The sequence below is a fragment of the Manacus vitellinus genome, unplaced genomic scaffold, assembly GCF_001715985.3.
Source record: "Manacus vitellinus isolate BGI_N305 unplaced genomic scaffold, ASM171598v3 scaffold_33_pilon, whole genome shotgun sequence".
Classification (NCBI taxonomy): domain Eukaryota; kingdom Metazoa; phylum Chordata; class Aves; order Passeriformes; family Pipridae; genus Manacus; species Manacus vitellinus.
Genome location: NW_021940478.1, coordinates 721,092 through 735,292, shown reverse-complemented (window position 1 = coordinate 735,292; position 14,201 = coordinate 721,092). Strand labels below are relative to the sequence as shown.

The window sequence follows — 14,201 nt, the reverse complement described above, 5'->3', positions numbered from 1 at the left end:
TCTAAATATGTTAGAGTTGGTATTTCCATAGATAAATATGAACGGAAAATTGAGTTAATTGGCTAGTGCCATATTGTCATCCAAGAACAAGAAAAAAAGATGAGGACATTCATAAAAGGTGACACACTTTGACCATGTAAGCCTGAATAGTTGGTACACAAGAGTCTGGTTTCTCTAATACCCTTGAAACAAAAATAATGAATACACCTCACTCTTCTTTCACTCTACTTTTTCTTTTCCCATCTAAATTTAAACTGTCATCTTTAATAGATTTATTTGTACCAGTATAAGTGAAAAGCAAGCTAGATTCTTTAAACACATTTCTGGTTGGTTTTCCCCCTCTGCTGTAAAAGAGGGAAGAACTTGTGTGTTGTGTTGTTGTGCTTTGCTACTGATTTTATCCCCATGTTGAAGAGTCCTTTCTGTACTAGTTTGGAGTTCTTTTTCTACATTTTATTTAATTGCCACATACATACACTTGTTAAATAATTCTGGTCTGTTTGGGTTTTGTTGTTCTTTTTCTTTCCATGGTGATTGATTGCCATCTGGGGGCCAACATGAGCCCACTATGCTAATTTCACTTATTCTACCCATTAACTGCTATTGTCTCCGGGGTCAGAGACAAATGTATGAATCCACTTTATCTCTCAGCTTACAGGATACCTCATACAGTGAGCCTTGTATGACAGAACAGCTACATCAGCCTCTAATTACTCAGCTTTACCCTCCGTTGAATGCCGGTGCACCTTGAGAAACAGCATGCAAAAGCACATTTGTTTAAGTCCTCAGATGGTTAACATTGTGCATAACCTCTTCGCAAATTACAGCCTCAGCTGCAGCACATCCATTAGTCTGGAAGAATGAAGATTCCCAAGCGGCCCTGGTGCCTTTCCCAATTCCCTCGCGACCCGCCAATCCTCTCAGCGCTTTCTCTGCATGTAGGGAGTGTTCAGAGCTAATCAGGTCAATGATCATCTCACGGCTCAGGGGACATGACAGGAGCCTATCACAGCAGTTACAGGATCCCTCAGACCTGAGCACGCTTGCTGAGAATCGCCTGTTAAGAAACATTGCTTTGGTGCCTCTTCTCTCACTCCCTAGCAGCCTCTGAGGATTTCAGCTGATCTCTCTCTCTCTCTCCTCTAGACAGTGAGGAGTTCAACGAAAAAAAGGCAGAGCAGCATGCAGCTATCCGGAGGGTGTTGATTGAAACTTAGGATTCCCCCTCAGATCACTGTTGATTGGACTGATGCTCCAGCATTACCAGAGAAAAGATTTCAATTAAGGTAAGTGCTGCTTTGTCTGTCTGACTGCATCGTGCCGAATTTCTGCATTGAAAGTTCGAGTGGAGTGAACTGCCAGCCTGCACTGCAGCAAGGGAGCCCGCGCAGCCCGGCAGGAGAGGGCTGGGGGCAGAGGCGAGTGTCCCAGCCTGGAACGCCTCTCTGGAGGGATTCGAATTTTAAGCAGCATCTTATGAATGGCTGCAGTTATTTCCGATCCGGTAGTTCTCCGAAGCTTGCAAAAAAAAAAAAAAAAAAAAAAAAAAAAAAAAAAAACCCCACCAAAAAAAAAAAAAACCAAAACAAAAACACCCCACCCCCCCCCTAACCAACTGTTAGAAGCATGCAGGACTGTGAGAAGGCAGGAGGAAAGGCAAGCACACTTTTCCCTTTATATGTGTATTTGAGGAATCACAGCAGCTGGAAAGCAAAAGTACATTACGGTAAAACTTAATTCTGAATAAGGAGCGTCATTCCTGCACCAGCTGGAACTCGTAGATGCAAGGCTTCAAAATCTCATGGCATTAAAACGAGATAGAAAGGGCTTTTTGAAATGTGAGTCAAGAATATGCATGCAGCTTTCCAGGCTACCATCAGGCTGAGGACTGTGACTGGCATCTAGAATGTTATCCTCTCGGAGGCTGGTGGGATTTGGATAGTTGCTTTCTCAGGATTAGCAGTTCTGGTGTGTGGGGGGAAAAGGGTGAGTAGGGGTGCTGTTTCAATACGAGTGGCCAGAATATTAAATTGGTTGTTAGGGGGAGACTAGTGTTTGATTGAAGAGAGAGAGGATGTATTTTTTCATGGGGTGACAGAAAGTGAGGCATATCAAAAGAAATAGATTGATACTTGAAGATCTTTATCTGGAAAGAAAAAAGAGAGTAGATGAGAAAGGCTGTCTTGAAAGATTAAATGAGTAATAAGAAAGCATCAGGGATTCTTACACAGCCAGGAGTTAGCTATCTATGTACTTATGGCATATCCACCCTCAAATATCTAAATTGAACTGAGTTGGATAGTCTCAGTCAAGTCCACACTTGATAGCTATACTGTCAAGGGATATAATTAAGGATCTTGTAAAGAGCCCAAACTTTTTAATACTGTAAAGGACCAAATTAAGATCTGTTGTACTAAACATGTCAATGTTCTCTCTGTTATCTACAAAAGTTAACATATTGTGTTTAAAAGTCTGTCATAACAGGAAGAAAAGATAAGTAGAAAGTTAAGTGATTTCAAATCTTCATGGCTTAGATAAATGTATAACTCCTAGGCAGTTTATGAAAGTGTGAATTAATTGCACTTCTTTTTTTTTTTAACCAATACTGTTTGTTGTCATTAAATGGTTATCATCCACTGTTGTGTATACAATTCACATCTCTATATCATGCATTAAAAACTCAGCTATTCGATATGGAAATATACCTCTCAAGCCTCTGCCCTGCTCCACTCCTCCTCTCCACCCCACCCCACTACGCACTCCACCCTACCTCCCCCTCAAATTAAAAAAAAAGAAAAAAAAAGAAAAAGAACAATTCAGGGAAATGTTGGTTAACTCAGTATTCAACTGTCTATCAGTATATTTTTCTTCTTGAAAATGATTTTTGAAAGTTATGGTTGTTTTTTTTTTGGAAAAGAAGATGATTTTGGAAATAGTTAACAGGCACTGATCCTTATTTTGTTGTAGCATATGGTTCACTTCTTTTTTTGTGTTACAGTTATATGAAATTTACTAAATTTTGTGCTTCTTCTACCCAGAGATGTAAGTCTTGACCAGGTTAGAAATATTTCAGTGTATATATGAGCTTCCATTATATCTGTCTTCACATTTTTTCTTTCATGAATAATCAGTGGTTTGTCAGCATAATTAATATTCTTTCATATACATCAGAGTATTCATTATAAAAAAGGTTGAAATACAATAACTTAATGCACTGCATGGAAAAAAATTTCAAGTGTAAAAGAATTGCAGTTGCAGACATCCAGGTTAAATGAAAATAACTGGAAGTTCCATTCCAGTCTTTCACAAGGTCTGACTACAAACATTGTTTGACATGATGGCTTTGTTCTCCTTTTGTCTCACAAAGCTGTTGTTGTAAGTAAAAAATAAATAAGTCACACTTTCATGACAGTGTGTCTGTGGGTTTCTAAACAAGTCTTACAAATACACTTACATCTCTGTTATTATTTTACAAGATCACATGTTCTATCTTCTTCTAAGTGAAGAGTGCATACTTTCCAGTGTACCAGCTTCAGACATTTTATGACATGACAGTTTACCCAGGGAAATGCTAGTTTTCCTCATGTTTAGAGAAAAACACACAATAATGGTATAATTATTTTCTGATCATTTCCACTGCTGAAATGTGGGCTTCTTCATGTGTAGTTATGGTCCTCATAAAGTGATCTCAGCAAATGGGAAATAACATTCCTCATTAAACAAATATTTTGGGACATCTGACTTACTGAAGTTTTTCAGATTTGTTAAACATAGGAAGACAAGTTACACAGGAAGGCACTGGAAGACATGTCAGTATAGCCTAGTTCCCCATCTTGAACTTTTTTTTTACTCTAGGGCCATATCAAATACTATTAAATACATAACTCTATGCAGAGTTCAAATTTATTTTAGATATTTCAAGTTCTTTGAGGTCAGTGTTAAATTTTTTGCCCAAAGCTATGTCTCCTTATTACTGACAGATGTATATGATTACTATCTGGCCCAACTCCATTGAAAGTTAGTGTTTGATGCTATTGCTTTAATGTTTTAGGAGACTTTTAGGGAAATTTAATAAATTGAGATTTGGAAATGGATAAAGCAAAGGGAGCTCTATGAAAGGTGACATAAAACCAAACATAGAACAACAAGGAACAGTTCTGTTAAAACAGAGACAGTGATATGTGAAAGAGAAAACAACTGTTAACAACTATAGTTCATAATCCAGATAATGTAAAATAAAGAGATATATTATATCATTTCAAGAAGATAGGGTGAGGGTGAGATAGAATAAGCTTCAAGAGCTAATGAAATTCCACAGTTGTGTGGGGAATTTGCTTTACCTTAAAGGGAGGATTTTCAAACCCCGTGTTATTAACATGCATTGAAGAACTAACATCAGCTTTCCTGGCAAGACTGTTGTGTCCCACCAGACTCTCGTTGTCCCTCCTTCTTCCGTTATTTTCAGAAATTATCCTCTTTCTTCTTATGCCACAGGAACATCACTTTTCACAGTTGTGTAAACTTTTCATTTTTAATTGAAACAGAAAACCCTCTCTGAAAACACTCCAGTGCTCACAAGAATGGGATGTGTGTGCTCCAGCATTCTACCATCTCTTTTTCTCTATTTTTTTAAATTGTTTTTAATCTTACACCCTTTGTATCAGGGGCTGTACCTCTGTACACTGTACAGTAAGTAACTAGCACAGTAAGAGGTGGTTCTGTTTCCAGCTTTGGAGTCTATGTGTGGGTCTACACTGCAGAAATCCCATGCTCTTATCTGGTTCGTGGAAACAGACTCTGCAAGGTTTAAGTCGTATACCTCAGAATGTCATTGTTCTTGCAAAAGCATACCTTACAGTTAAAAAGAAACGTAGATTACAATGTATATACTCATATATTATGCTTTCAAATATTTAAATTTTGAGCATATTTTCAAGCCACTGTGAAAGTTACACTTCCTGAATGTCTTCTCAGACTTATAATTAGTTGATTTAAAGGCTGTTTTCCTTTATGATAGAAACTTTCACTAAGGTCCACTTGTTTTGTAGAAGTGTAACTCATTGAAGGTATTGGATTTGGCACGTGTCACTGAATATTTGTTGAGGTCATTATTTTATAGCAAACTTTGAGGCTGCAGTGCTGTTTTGGGAGGGAGAAAACTTCAGTCTCCTTTCTTGTTGAACCTTCAAGCCTGGTGGCTTAAGCAGGGGAAAAATCTTCCAGGTAGAAAAATTCTACGTCAAAGTAAAATAAAACCTACCTTGCCATGTTGATTACTGGACTTCGTATTTATCATAAATCAAAAACATATGTTTTCAAATGCTCCCATATATGTTTTACAATACTAATATTGCAATGGATCATTTAAAGAGGCTCTTTTTATCCCCACCAGATGAGAGCTAAGATATTACATCATGAGACTTGGTCCAGTTGCTTTGGGAGCAGCTGTGGTTCAGTTTCTGTCAACCATATCACTTCAGTTTTGAGGATGAAGAGAGTCTTCCTGAAAGGATCAGACTTGTTAATGAACCAGACAGTTCTAAGCTGACAGGGCATCTTTCTGTTGCAGATGTCTCAGCTGTCAATATTTTATAAGGCAATGACTGCATTGGTTGACATACATATGATGTAAGCTATGTTTACTGTCCCGTGTCCCAGCAGAGTGTGATTTGGGGTCTGTGGGTGCTGAAGTCCATCTCTGTGTTGTTGTGCTAAATGACCCAGACCTGTAATCACAACTCAGGCTGGAAAACTTTATGGAGACATTCATACGAAATGTATAGTTCTGAGATTCAAACTAAGAAAATGTGCAAGTACCTAACTCACAGTAAAGGACCGTCTCCCACATTAAGTTTAAAAGTTGTATATTAAGGTAACACAATTATATGGTCCTTCAACTTTCATATTACAGTAAATTTAGAACAATTTCCAAAACTGATGATAAATACTTGGTCACATGATTTGGATAAGTAGTTTCCAAATTTAGGTCCTAATTTAGATTTATTATTCTTTTCATGCATATATTTACTCACTGACTGTGCTAATACTTTGTCCAGCACAACAAATATACCTACAAAACACCATTGTGACTTACTTAGTTAGTCTAATTGTTGCAATTAATTTTTTTCCCCAGTGAAGGTACATAAGTATTCAAATCCACTCCTTTTCCAGAAAACAGATAAGAGTTTTGACTTTTCTTGATCAACAATGTGCTTCTGCAATGATCCCATAATCCAGCCTTTTGACCTAGGTCATTTAGAGTCTATAAGCTTACGTAGGTTTTTGGCTGCTATTCTCTGAAGGCTGCCAGCAAGTGCTAAATGTAATTGTAAATGCAGACACACATTTGCCAAACACTTGTCTGTGGTCATTTATTCAGTTCACAAAGATTTTGGTTTGTTCATGCAGTTCAACCACTATTCACAGGACTTGGTTTGAACTGGTGACCCAGATTCTGACTTGCTTTATCATTCCCTTATGTTCTTCAGTCCCTTTGGACCTTTTATATATACATATATATATATATATTTATATATATATACACATATATACACTGCAGTATTTCTGTATATGGAGTTGAGACGATAGTTTAAACAACTCTCTTAAAAGCCACTATGAAGATCACAAAGTACACTTATTAAGAAACACCTTCTTGGCATTCCGTCCTCAGGCATACTGACTCTGTGTGTATGTTACACACTTTCACATATCTGATTTATATCTAGTTTAACACATAATCTGAACTGACTTTTACTCCATACTTCTGCTAAGGATTTGATGATGAAGACATTCTACCAAATTCCGCCAAATTCCCTCAAATTTAGTTGCAACAAACTTTCTGTAAAAACTCTTGAAGTTCAAGCAATATTTCCTTCATTTAACTGGAGTAATAACTATATTAAAAAAATGAAAAGCCATTTCGCTGCCATTTGGGAAACTTGTATGTTTGCTTGTTAACTCTCTTTTTAGTTCTCCCTAAAATATTAATAGTATTCATGGTACTTGATTGCCATAATTTTAAATAGATAACTATATCTCTTAAAAAAAAAGATAAATGGAATATAAATTCATTGCATTGCCTGTCACAAGTAACACTTTTTATTCCTTTTCTACAGAATTAGTAATAATTTAGGGCATAAGTAAACCTACGTATTGTAGATCTATCTCACAATGTAGATCTATCTCACTATAATTCTAAATAGGTGTTACAGAAGTCCTGATTTACACTAGTACAAGAAAAAGAAGGAAAAAAACCAGCCCTGTGCCTTTCAGTAGAGGTCCCTATTTTTCTATCACTGTGTGATGGACAGTCCTCTCAATACAGATGTTTCATAATATCATATTTAAACAGTTTATTGTTGTTCCTTTTTTGTTTGGGTAGGGTTTTTTTAACTCTGACCTCCTAGGTAGTGGGATTCAGATTTTCTATAAACAAAATCTTTTGGTAATTTGGCCTTTCCACCTTTGAACTGCTACTTGAATGAGCACATGTCAAATAAATAAATAAAGCAAATGTGGTATACCTGGCTTCAATTTGAAAGTGTGCATATGTATGCAGAGGTTGAGAGGTTGTGTTGAGAAGGTAAGTGCTAATAAGGAAACCACTCAAAGGAATTTGCTAATTAAAATGCTTTTTGAAGAGTAGCACTTCTCTCTGATGTTTTTATGATTCAGTATAAAGATTCCTATCCCATTTTTTGGTCCTCACTGCATATAAATCTAATAAAATTTTCAGACACCATAATTTACCTCTGCATTTGTCCTCATGTCTTCTCATCTTGTTTCTCTCCTCTCCTTTTTTATTATTATTTGGAATGGAAATGCCCTTTGTCTGATGTGCAGATTGCGTAAGCAACTATATTCAGGTCCATCAATGGACTTCAATCCCACTCTGCATTACTCATCAGATGTAACACATAGCAATTACCTGCCACTCTTTCTCACCTTGAGAGCCAAAATCTATTTGTTAAGTATATATTTGAGTTCAGCAGCCAAGAATGTGAGCAATGCTAGGCTGGGTGTAGAGAAGATACTATGTATGGCAGGATGGAGTAGAGCCATCAGGGTAAGCAACTAGATGATTTTATTAATTAAAGATTTTTTTAAAAATCCAACAAAACAAGAGAGGAAATAGTAGGAAGTGGCCAATTTTGTTTGTTTGTGGGTTTTTGTTTGTTTGGTGGTGGTTTTGATTTGTTTGTTTGGACTCGTAGAAGTATTTTTCTCCAAGCTTGTTATTTAAACTGGGTGGGTTTGTTTATTTGGTATAATTATTTTTTACTCTGCCTGTAACTCCCTGGAGCATTATCTTCCATCAAACAATGGACATTTTTTGCAAATGTTTTCTAAAGGTCACCTTTTTTAATCAACCCACTTTTTCTGTAATAACTGTATGACATTTTTTGCCCTATTTGTGATCAAAGAGCATGAATATTTTAAATAGAAAACTCACACACTTAACTATCTTCCTAAATGTTGTTACAGTTCTGTGGAGAGGTTGGAAGGAGGCTGCTGAAAAACCAGAATTACCAATCTCTTCTCATTGCCTAATGTCTATACAGTCCTTTTTTGTTATACATACCCAGGGATGCTAATTCAGGTAAAAATAGGAAGGTGCTATGTTTTAATTTTATCTTGAATGGAAGGTCTCTCAGCTATTTCTAAATAAATGCATGTCTTCTGTCCAGTCAAGGTATGAACTCAGTTCATGTTGTTCACATACCTAGTGACAGATGATGATTTTACTTAAGAGCTAATATTTAATAAATCTAGCTGTATATAATATTATTTATTTGATAAAGAAGAGGTCGAGCTGGTTACCATGCACTTTACCTCAGTTGTTGCTATTAGTGCAGGTTGTACCAGCCAAAACCTAAGCTGATCTACCTAAAACCTTTTGAATGCAGTGTTTAAGTGCATCAGACATTTCTCTTTCTACCAGTTGTTCTTTAGGTTTTCTTTGGACAAATTCCATAGTAAAGAAATAGTTTCTTAGCCTTTCAAAGCATACTCTAGCATGTATCATTCTTTCACTCTTTGCCTCTGACTTTGTGCCTGTATGTCTTGTGCAAAAATGATTAATTAAGGAGAGGTCTTACACCATCTAAAATTATAAAACATACAAGTGCTGGAGGTTATATCTATGTGTGTTATGTGATTTACTCACCCTTCTTGTTTTCAGATTTTAATTTTGAAAAAAATGGTCTGATATTACTGATGTCCATAATAAAAGAAGCCATTTTAGGGGTCATTCTTCTAAATTTTTTGATAGGATATTTTCCTCTCCCCAGTAAAAGTAAAGAATAGTATTTGTTTTGGAAAATGTCCCTTTCATACCTCTTTAGTGCTAATGTCCCCAGAAAAAAATTACCCTTCTTGCAAAGAAACAAACTTGGGTCAGATAAGTTTAGTTTTCATGGGATATGTAGATATATATTTTTGAAAGTGCAATTCATAAGGCATAAATGTGATTTTTAAAATAGCTTGTCAGGAAAAAGAACTGATTTTTAATGCAGATCTACGAAATATGATGCTCTTTAGTAGCATCAATACCCCTGAAGGCAAACATTTGAAAAGGCAGAGAGCACCATAACACAGAGATAAATGTTGTGAGAAGGATAGAATCAGAACATAATACAAGTAAATAGAGAAGTATCTCCTGTCAGAAAAAGGAAGTATTAGTAATCAAAATTATTGTTCTATTTTTAATTTTCTAATTTTCTTTGCAAATATCAAATGACGCATCAGGGGTTTTTTTAATATTGAGTTCTTCTTCCCTATAATTACATTTAAAACATTTTAAATCTTTATTTTCATTCTACAAATAATTAGAAAGACAAATTAAATGAATAATACTTATTTTCTTTATTGTGCAAAAATCTATAGCTCTGTTATTGAAGCAAAACACAGCCACGGGAACGAAAACTAATTCTAAGTAATAATTTGACGTATCATTTTATAATTCTACATGAGTATATAATCTCATATATGTTGGAATTTGATATTCTAAAATGGTAAAAATTCTCAAGCTCTCTGTGAAACCAAATGTTATTTGATAATCATTTTCAAGAGATTTATAATTGGATAATCTTATTCATCCCTCTTTGACGCATTAAATTATGTTTTATGGAAGGTATTGTGAAAGCACCCCTGCTGTGGTCAAGCTATAACCTAACTTTAATTTCATTAAAATGGATATTATGTTTACCAGCCACACAATGGAATAAAGTTTTGGAGTCTGCTCAGTACATTACCTTGCAGTTAAAACCCCTACAGCAAGAGAAGTATCTGGCAAAACCTCTTTTACAGAGGAGGCAAAAAAATTTGAGATGAGTCAAACCTGGATGGAGAATCAATTTAACCTTCTATTTCTTCATCAGGAACTGGATCAGGTTGTCACTGTGAAGTACACTGGATATGATTGATAGAATTAGGGAGTCTAACTGAGCAGGTAGGTTTGATAAGCACTCAGGAGAGCTTTGAAGTTTCATGGAATGTCTAAACAAAACCAAAGTTTCAGAGATATTAAATCTTGATTAGTACTGTACTGCTGTGTCTGGGGTTGAAGTGTCATTCAGTGGCCAGGATGCTGAGTAATAGACAAGTTCTTTCTTTGGTCATTAAACCAAAGAAGTGCCCTATGAGGGACAGTGCAGCAGCTCTAAGTTTCTGAGACAAGGTGAGGACGTAATTACTTCTGTAACACCTTCTGTGATGCTATCAACAGTTGTTGATCTTTTTCTCCTGGACAAATTGAAGTTTGCTGAAGTTATTTTTGTCCTCTGCCAATATTCCTTTGCCTTTAAATAAAGAGAAAAAAAAAAAAGACGAACTTGGTTTGTCTCCTTTTCCTCACACATTTTGCCCACAAAGAGGCTTCTGTTCCCAGCTTTTGGAAAGTACTCCATCTGCCCAATATAAAGGTCAGGAGACCGTTTCCTTTTTTCATTTTATCTCCACCTAGCGAACCAAGGGTAGTGGACTAGTATAACTTCTTTGTGGGAGTCATGTTTCCCTTCACAGGTCCTTAACATCACATTCCCTTTCCTGTGCCTAAGGAAATAATGAGTCACTGTCTCAAGACCATACTCAAACTTTTACAAGAGATTGGCTTGTGATCACAGATTGCCATAATGTCAGATATTAGCCCTGGGGATTATCATGGCCATAAGCAGAAGCACTAGTACTTCGGTTTAAGGGATTGGTGGGGCAAGAGGGATTGAGATTATATATCTTCTTGAATATGGAAACAGTATATTTATTTTCAATAGCAATAGTAGACAGTAATTACAACCTTTGCTCATTGTCCTGAACCACTTCTCCTTCCTTGCTCCTGTTTCTTTGCTTTTCCTGGTAAATACGTTCCCGAAAAAACCCCTTTAAAGCAAGTTTGGATATCTGTGTGAATAATATGTTTTAAATACCTGGAGGAGACTAGCAAAGATAAATCTTTAGTTCAAGACAGTCTGTCTGCAACAAATTCCCTCTCCTCTCTTTAACTAGATGTACTTTATCAAACAGCAGTTAATATGTATTCCATTTTTCTTTTTTTTCTGACACACGTGAGATTAGAGCTATTTCTTAATATATCATATGAAACAATGTTCTTACCCTTAAGAGTGATCTCTTTAACTCAGAAATACTAGGCTTCCTGTAGTGTTCCAAGAACTGTGTAGATTATCTAGAATCCCAAAGAAAAAACTTAGTTTTTACTTTCTATAAACAGCATATACATTTTCTAAATTATGATTCTTATTAATATTCATGTACAGCTATAATGTTTCTGCTCTATCATTCTGTTTTTCTAATGCCAAAGAATTAAAATTTAACTAGTTTTGACTTTTATTGGCAGATAAAACAGTTCCTACTGTATGTATATGTTAGTAAATGCATCTGAGAAAAAAAGGTGGCATTTCTGTGAGAATGTATGTACATGAACATTTAATTTTGCATATTACTACCAGATTGAACATTGTTTAAAATTAGTTTCTAATACCCAACACATAAAATATTGACAAATTCATCCAGTTCTTACATACATTGTATACCCCTCAAGCTCTGCATAGACATTTCCTAATCACTTTCAATTTTTAATTGTTCATTTCCAGTTATTTCCTTTCTCTAAAATCAGACTATCTGCTATTCTTTGCAAGTACTAATGTTATCATTTCCCTAGGACAGACTTCCTGCTTAAAAGACTCTTTCTTTCCCCTCAGCTATATTCCTTTGCTTAACAGTTACTCCTCAGCATCAATTTTAAACCAGACATCAAGTCAAATCAGCTCATCTTAAAGATCTTTTGTATTACACTGAATCCATCTATGTTCACATAAGAAAAAAGTTTCTTAAAAATCTTTTTTCATTCTTGTGTTTGTTTTTGTTGTTTTTTTTTCTGTGTGGTTGTTGTAAAGGGATCCATATACAGGGCAAATGGAATGAAAGGAAATACTAGTCTAATTGTACACTATAACTCTCTAAAATCAGGGTGAAACCAGCCCTTTAAAACGTCATTAATATTATCTCCAAAATACTTTTTTATTCCAATGTTTAGAGGGCTAATGCATTTACAGGACCCAAAGAAATGAGAGTTTTGCAGGATAGCCCAAAAGAGGATATAATGGTACAATATAAGGATTAATTGTGAAAGTAATCATGTTAGTTTTCTAATTATTCAAATCTTAATTACAACTATGTTGGCCCAATTAGTTCAAAACACAAGGCTAATGTTAGGGTTGGGGGGATACTCAGCATCTGTGCATAAGTAAGAGGCATCTGTTGCCAAGTGGTAGAGTGATGGAAAGTGTCAACTCACCAGCTGTGAAGTCAACAAAGCTCTTAAAAAACGAATTTGAGCCAACACAATGATTTAGCACCCTTGGGAGGGTGTAAAGCTTTTCGCACATGTATACTTTAACCAGCTATTGTCACCTAGTGGGACTGAAATCTAGAGCAATTATGCACATTTAAGTCTTCGCCTGCTTTTTAAACAATGTCCTGCCTGACAGGGATCAGCAGTGGGGAATCTGACAGTGATGCTTCTGCTCATCAGTGTTTCAGAGGGTTAGTTTCAGGTTTTTTTCTTGAGCAGACCAGAGAACAAAATATTACTAAGATGTTCAGAATATACAGAGCCTTAAGATGTTACAGCATTTTAAAAGTATTATATACAGATAGAAGGATAGAAAATAGTGAAATATTAAGAGGAATGTCTTATTTAAAAAGTACTGTCTTTTCTTTCTTTCACTTTTATAGGAAGATGTGGCCATATTAAATATCTGTTGTACCTTGCCCATTGTTTATTGCTATCAATTCCAGAAAGATAGGATTTTTATGATTCTGACTACTGATACTGATCTTAGTAATTTCTAGTATCACCTACAGAGATTGAGGATTTTAATAGTATTTCTGACTTTACAATGGTGTGTTTAATATTTATGCATTATTAACATTTAATGGTAACGTGTAAACTTTACTGAAAGATAATCAATTGTCAGCAAGAACAAAAGAAGAAAGTGAGCATTAAAACCTAAGATGGAATTGTATTGAACACTAATGCATTCACTTATGACCTAGTTCTGAATGTTATGGATCTTTTGTCAGTGACTTCATTTACATTACTTTCAAGTTTTTATTTATTCACATATCACAAAGTACAGATGGAGGAGTGTTTAGATTCATTGTAGTCTGATAATGTTAATTTACATGAAATGCATAGAGTTTGGTACTGTACTGCAGTGTAATAGAAAATTAGCTCAACTTTCAAGATTACCTTCACAAGAATTTTCAATTATGTTAAAATAAAATTAAACCGAGTTGCAGGGCATTTCAAGAATTCTGGATCCAGGTTTCCTAATCTGAAAACTACAAGAAGAGAAAGGTTTTGATTTCCTTGCTGTTTGAACAAAGAACTATTTTAAGGTATGGTTTGCACTTTAATACAGAGCCTTTTGCTTTAAAAAAAATAAATCTATGCTCATATGGCAATACTTGATCTATTCTACTAAAGCAGGAGTCCGACTGGACCACAGAAGCCAAGGAACTCAACCTACTTCTATAAAAATATCTATAAATAAACACAATTACTTCTGAACAGGTGTAATGAAGTGTAAATTTTAATGGTTGTAAAATGGAGGACTTTGGCGACTTGGAAAACATCTTTGTTATGCTCACAATTAATTTAGATGTTTCAACATCCGTATAGT

The 14,201-nt window shown here is 35.4% G+C and overlaps 1 protein-coding gene across 1 annotated transcript in view; it reads left to right on the top strand.

Moving 5' to 3' along the window:
- The first annotated feature begins 1,046 nt into the window (after positions 1-1,046).
- The window catches only part of CDH12 (cadherin 12), a 211,948-nt gene continuing 198,793 nt past the window's right edge, over positions 1,047-14,201 (top strand). The window contains exon 1 of the mRNA XM_008921079.3: positions 1,047-1,286. The gene's annotated coding sequence lies outside the window, so the exon portion shown is untranslated. The remainder of the gene's footprint in view (positions 1,287-14,201) is intronic.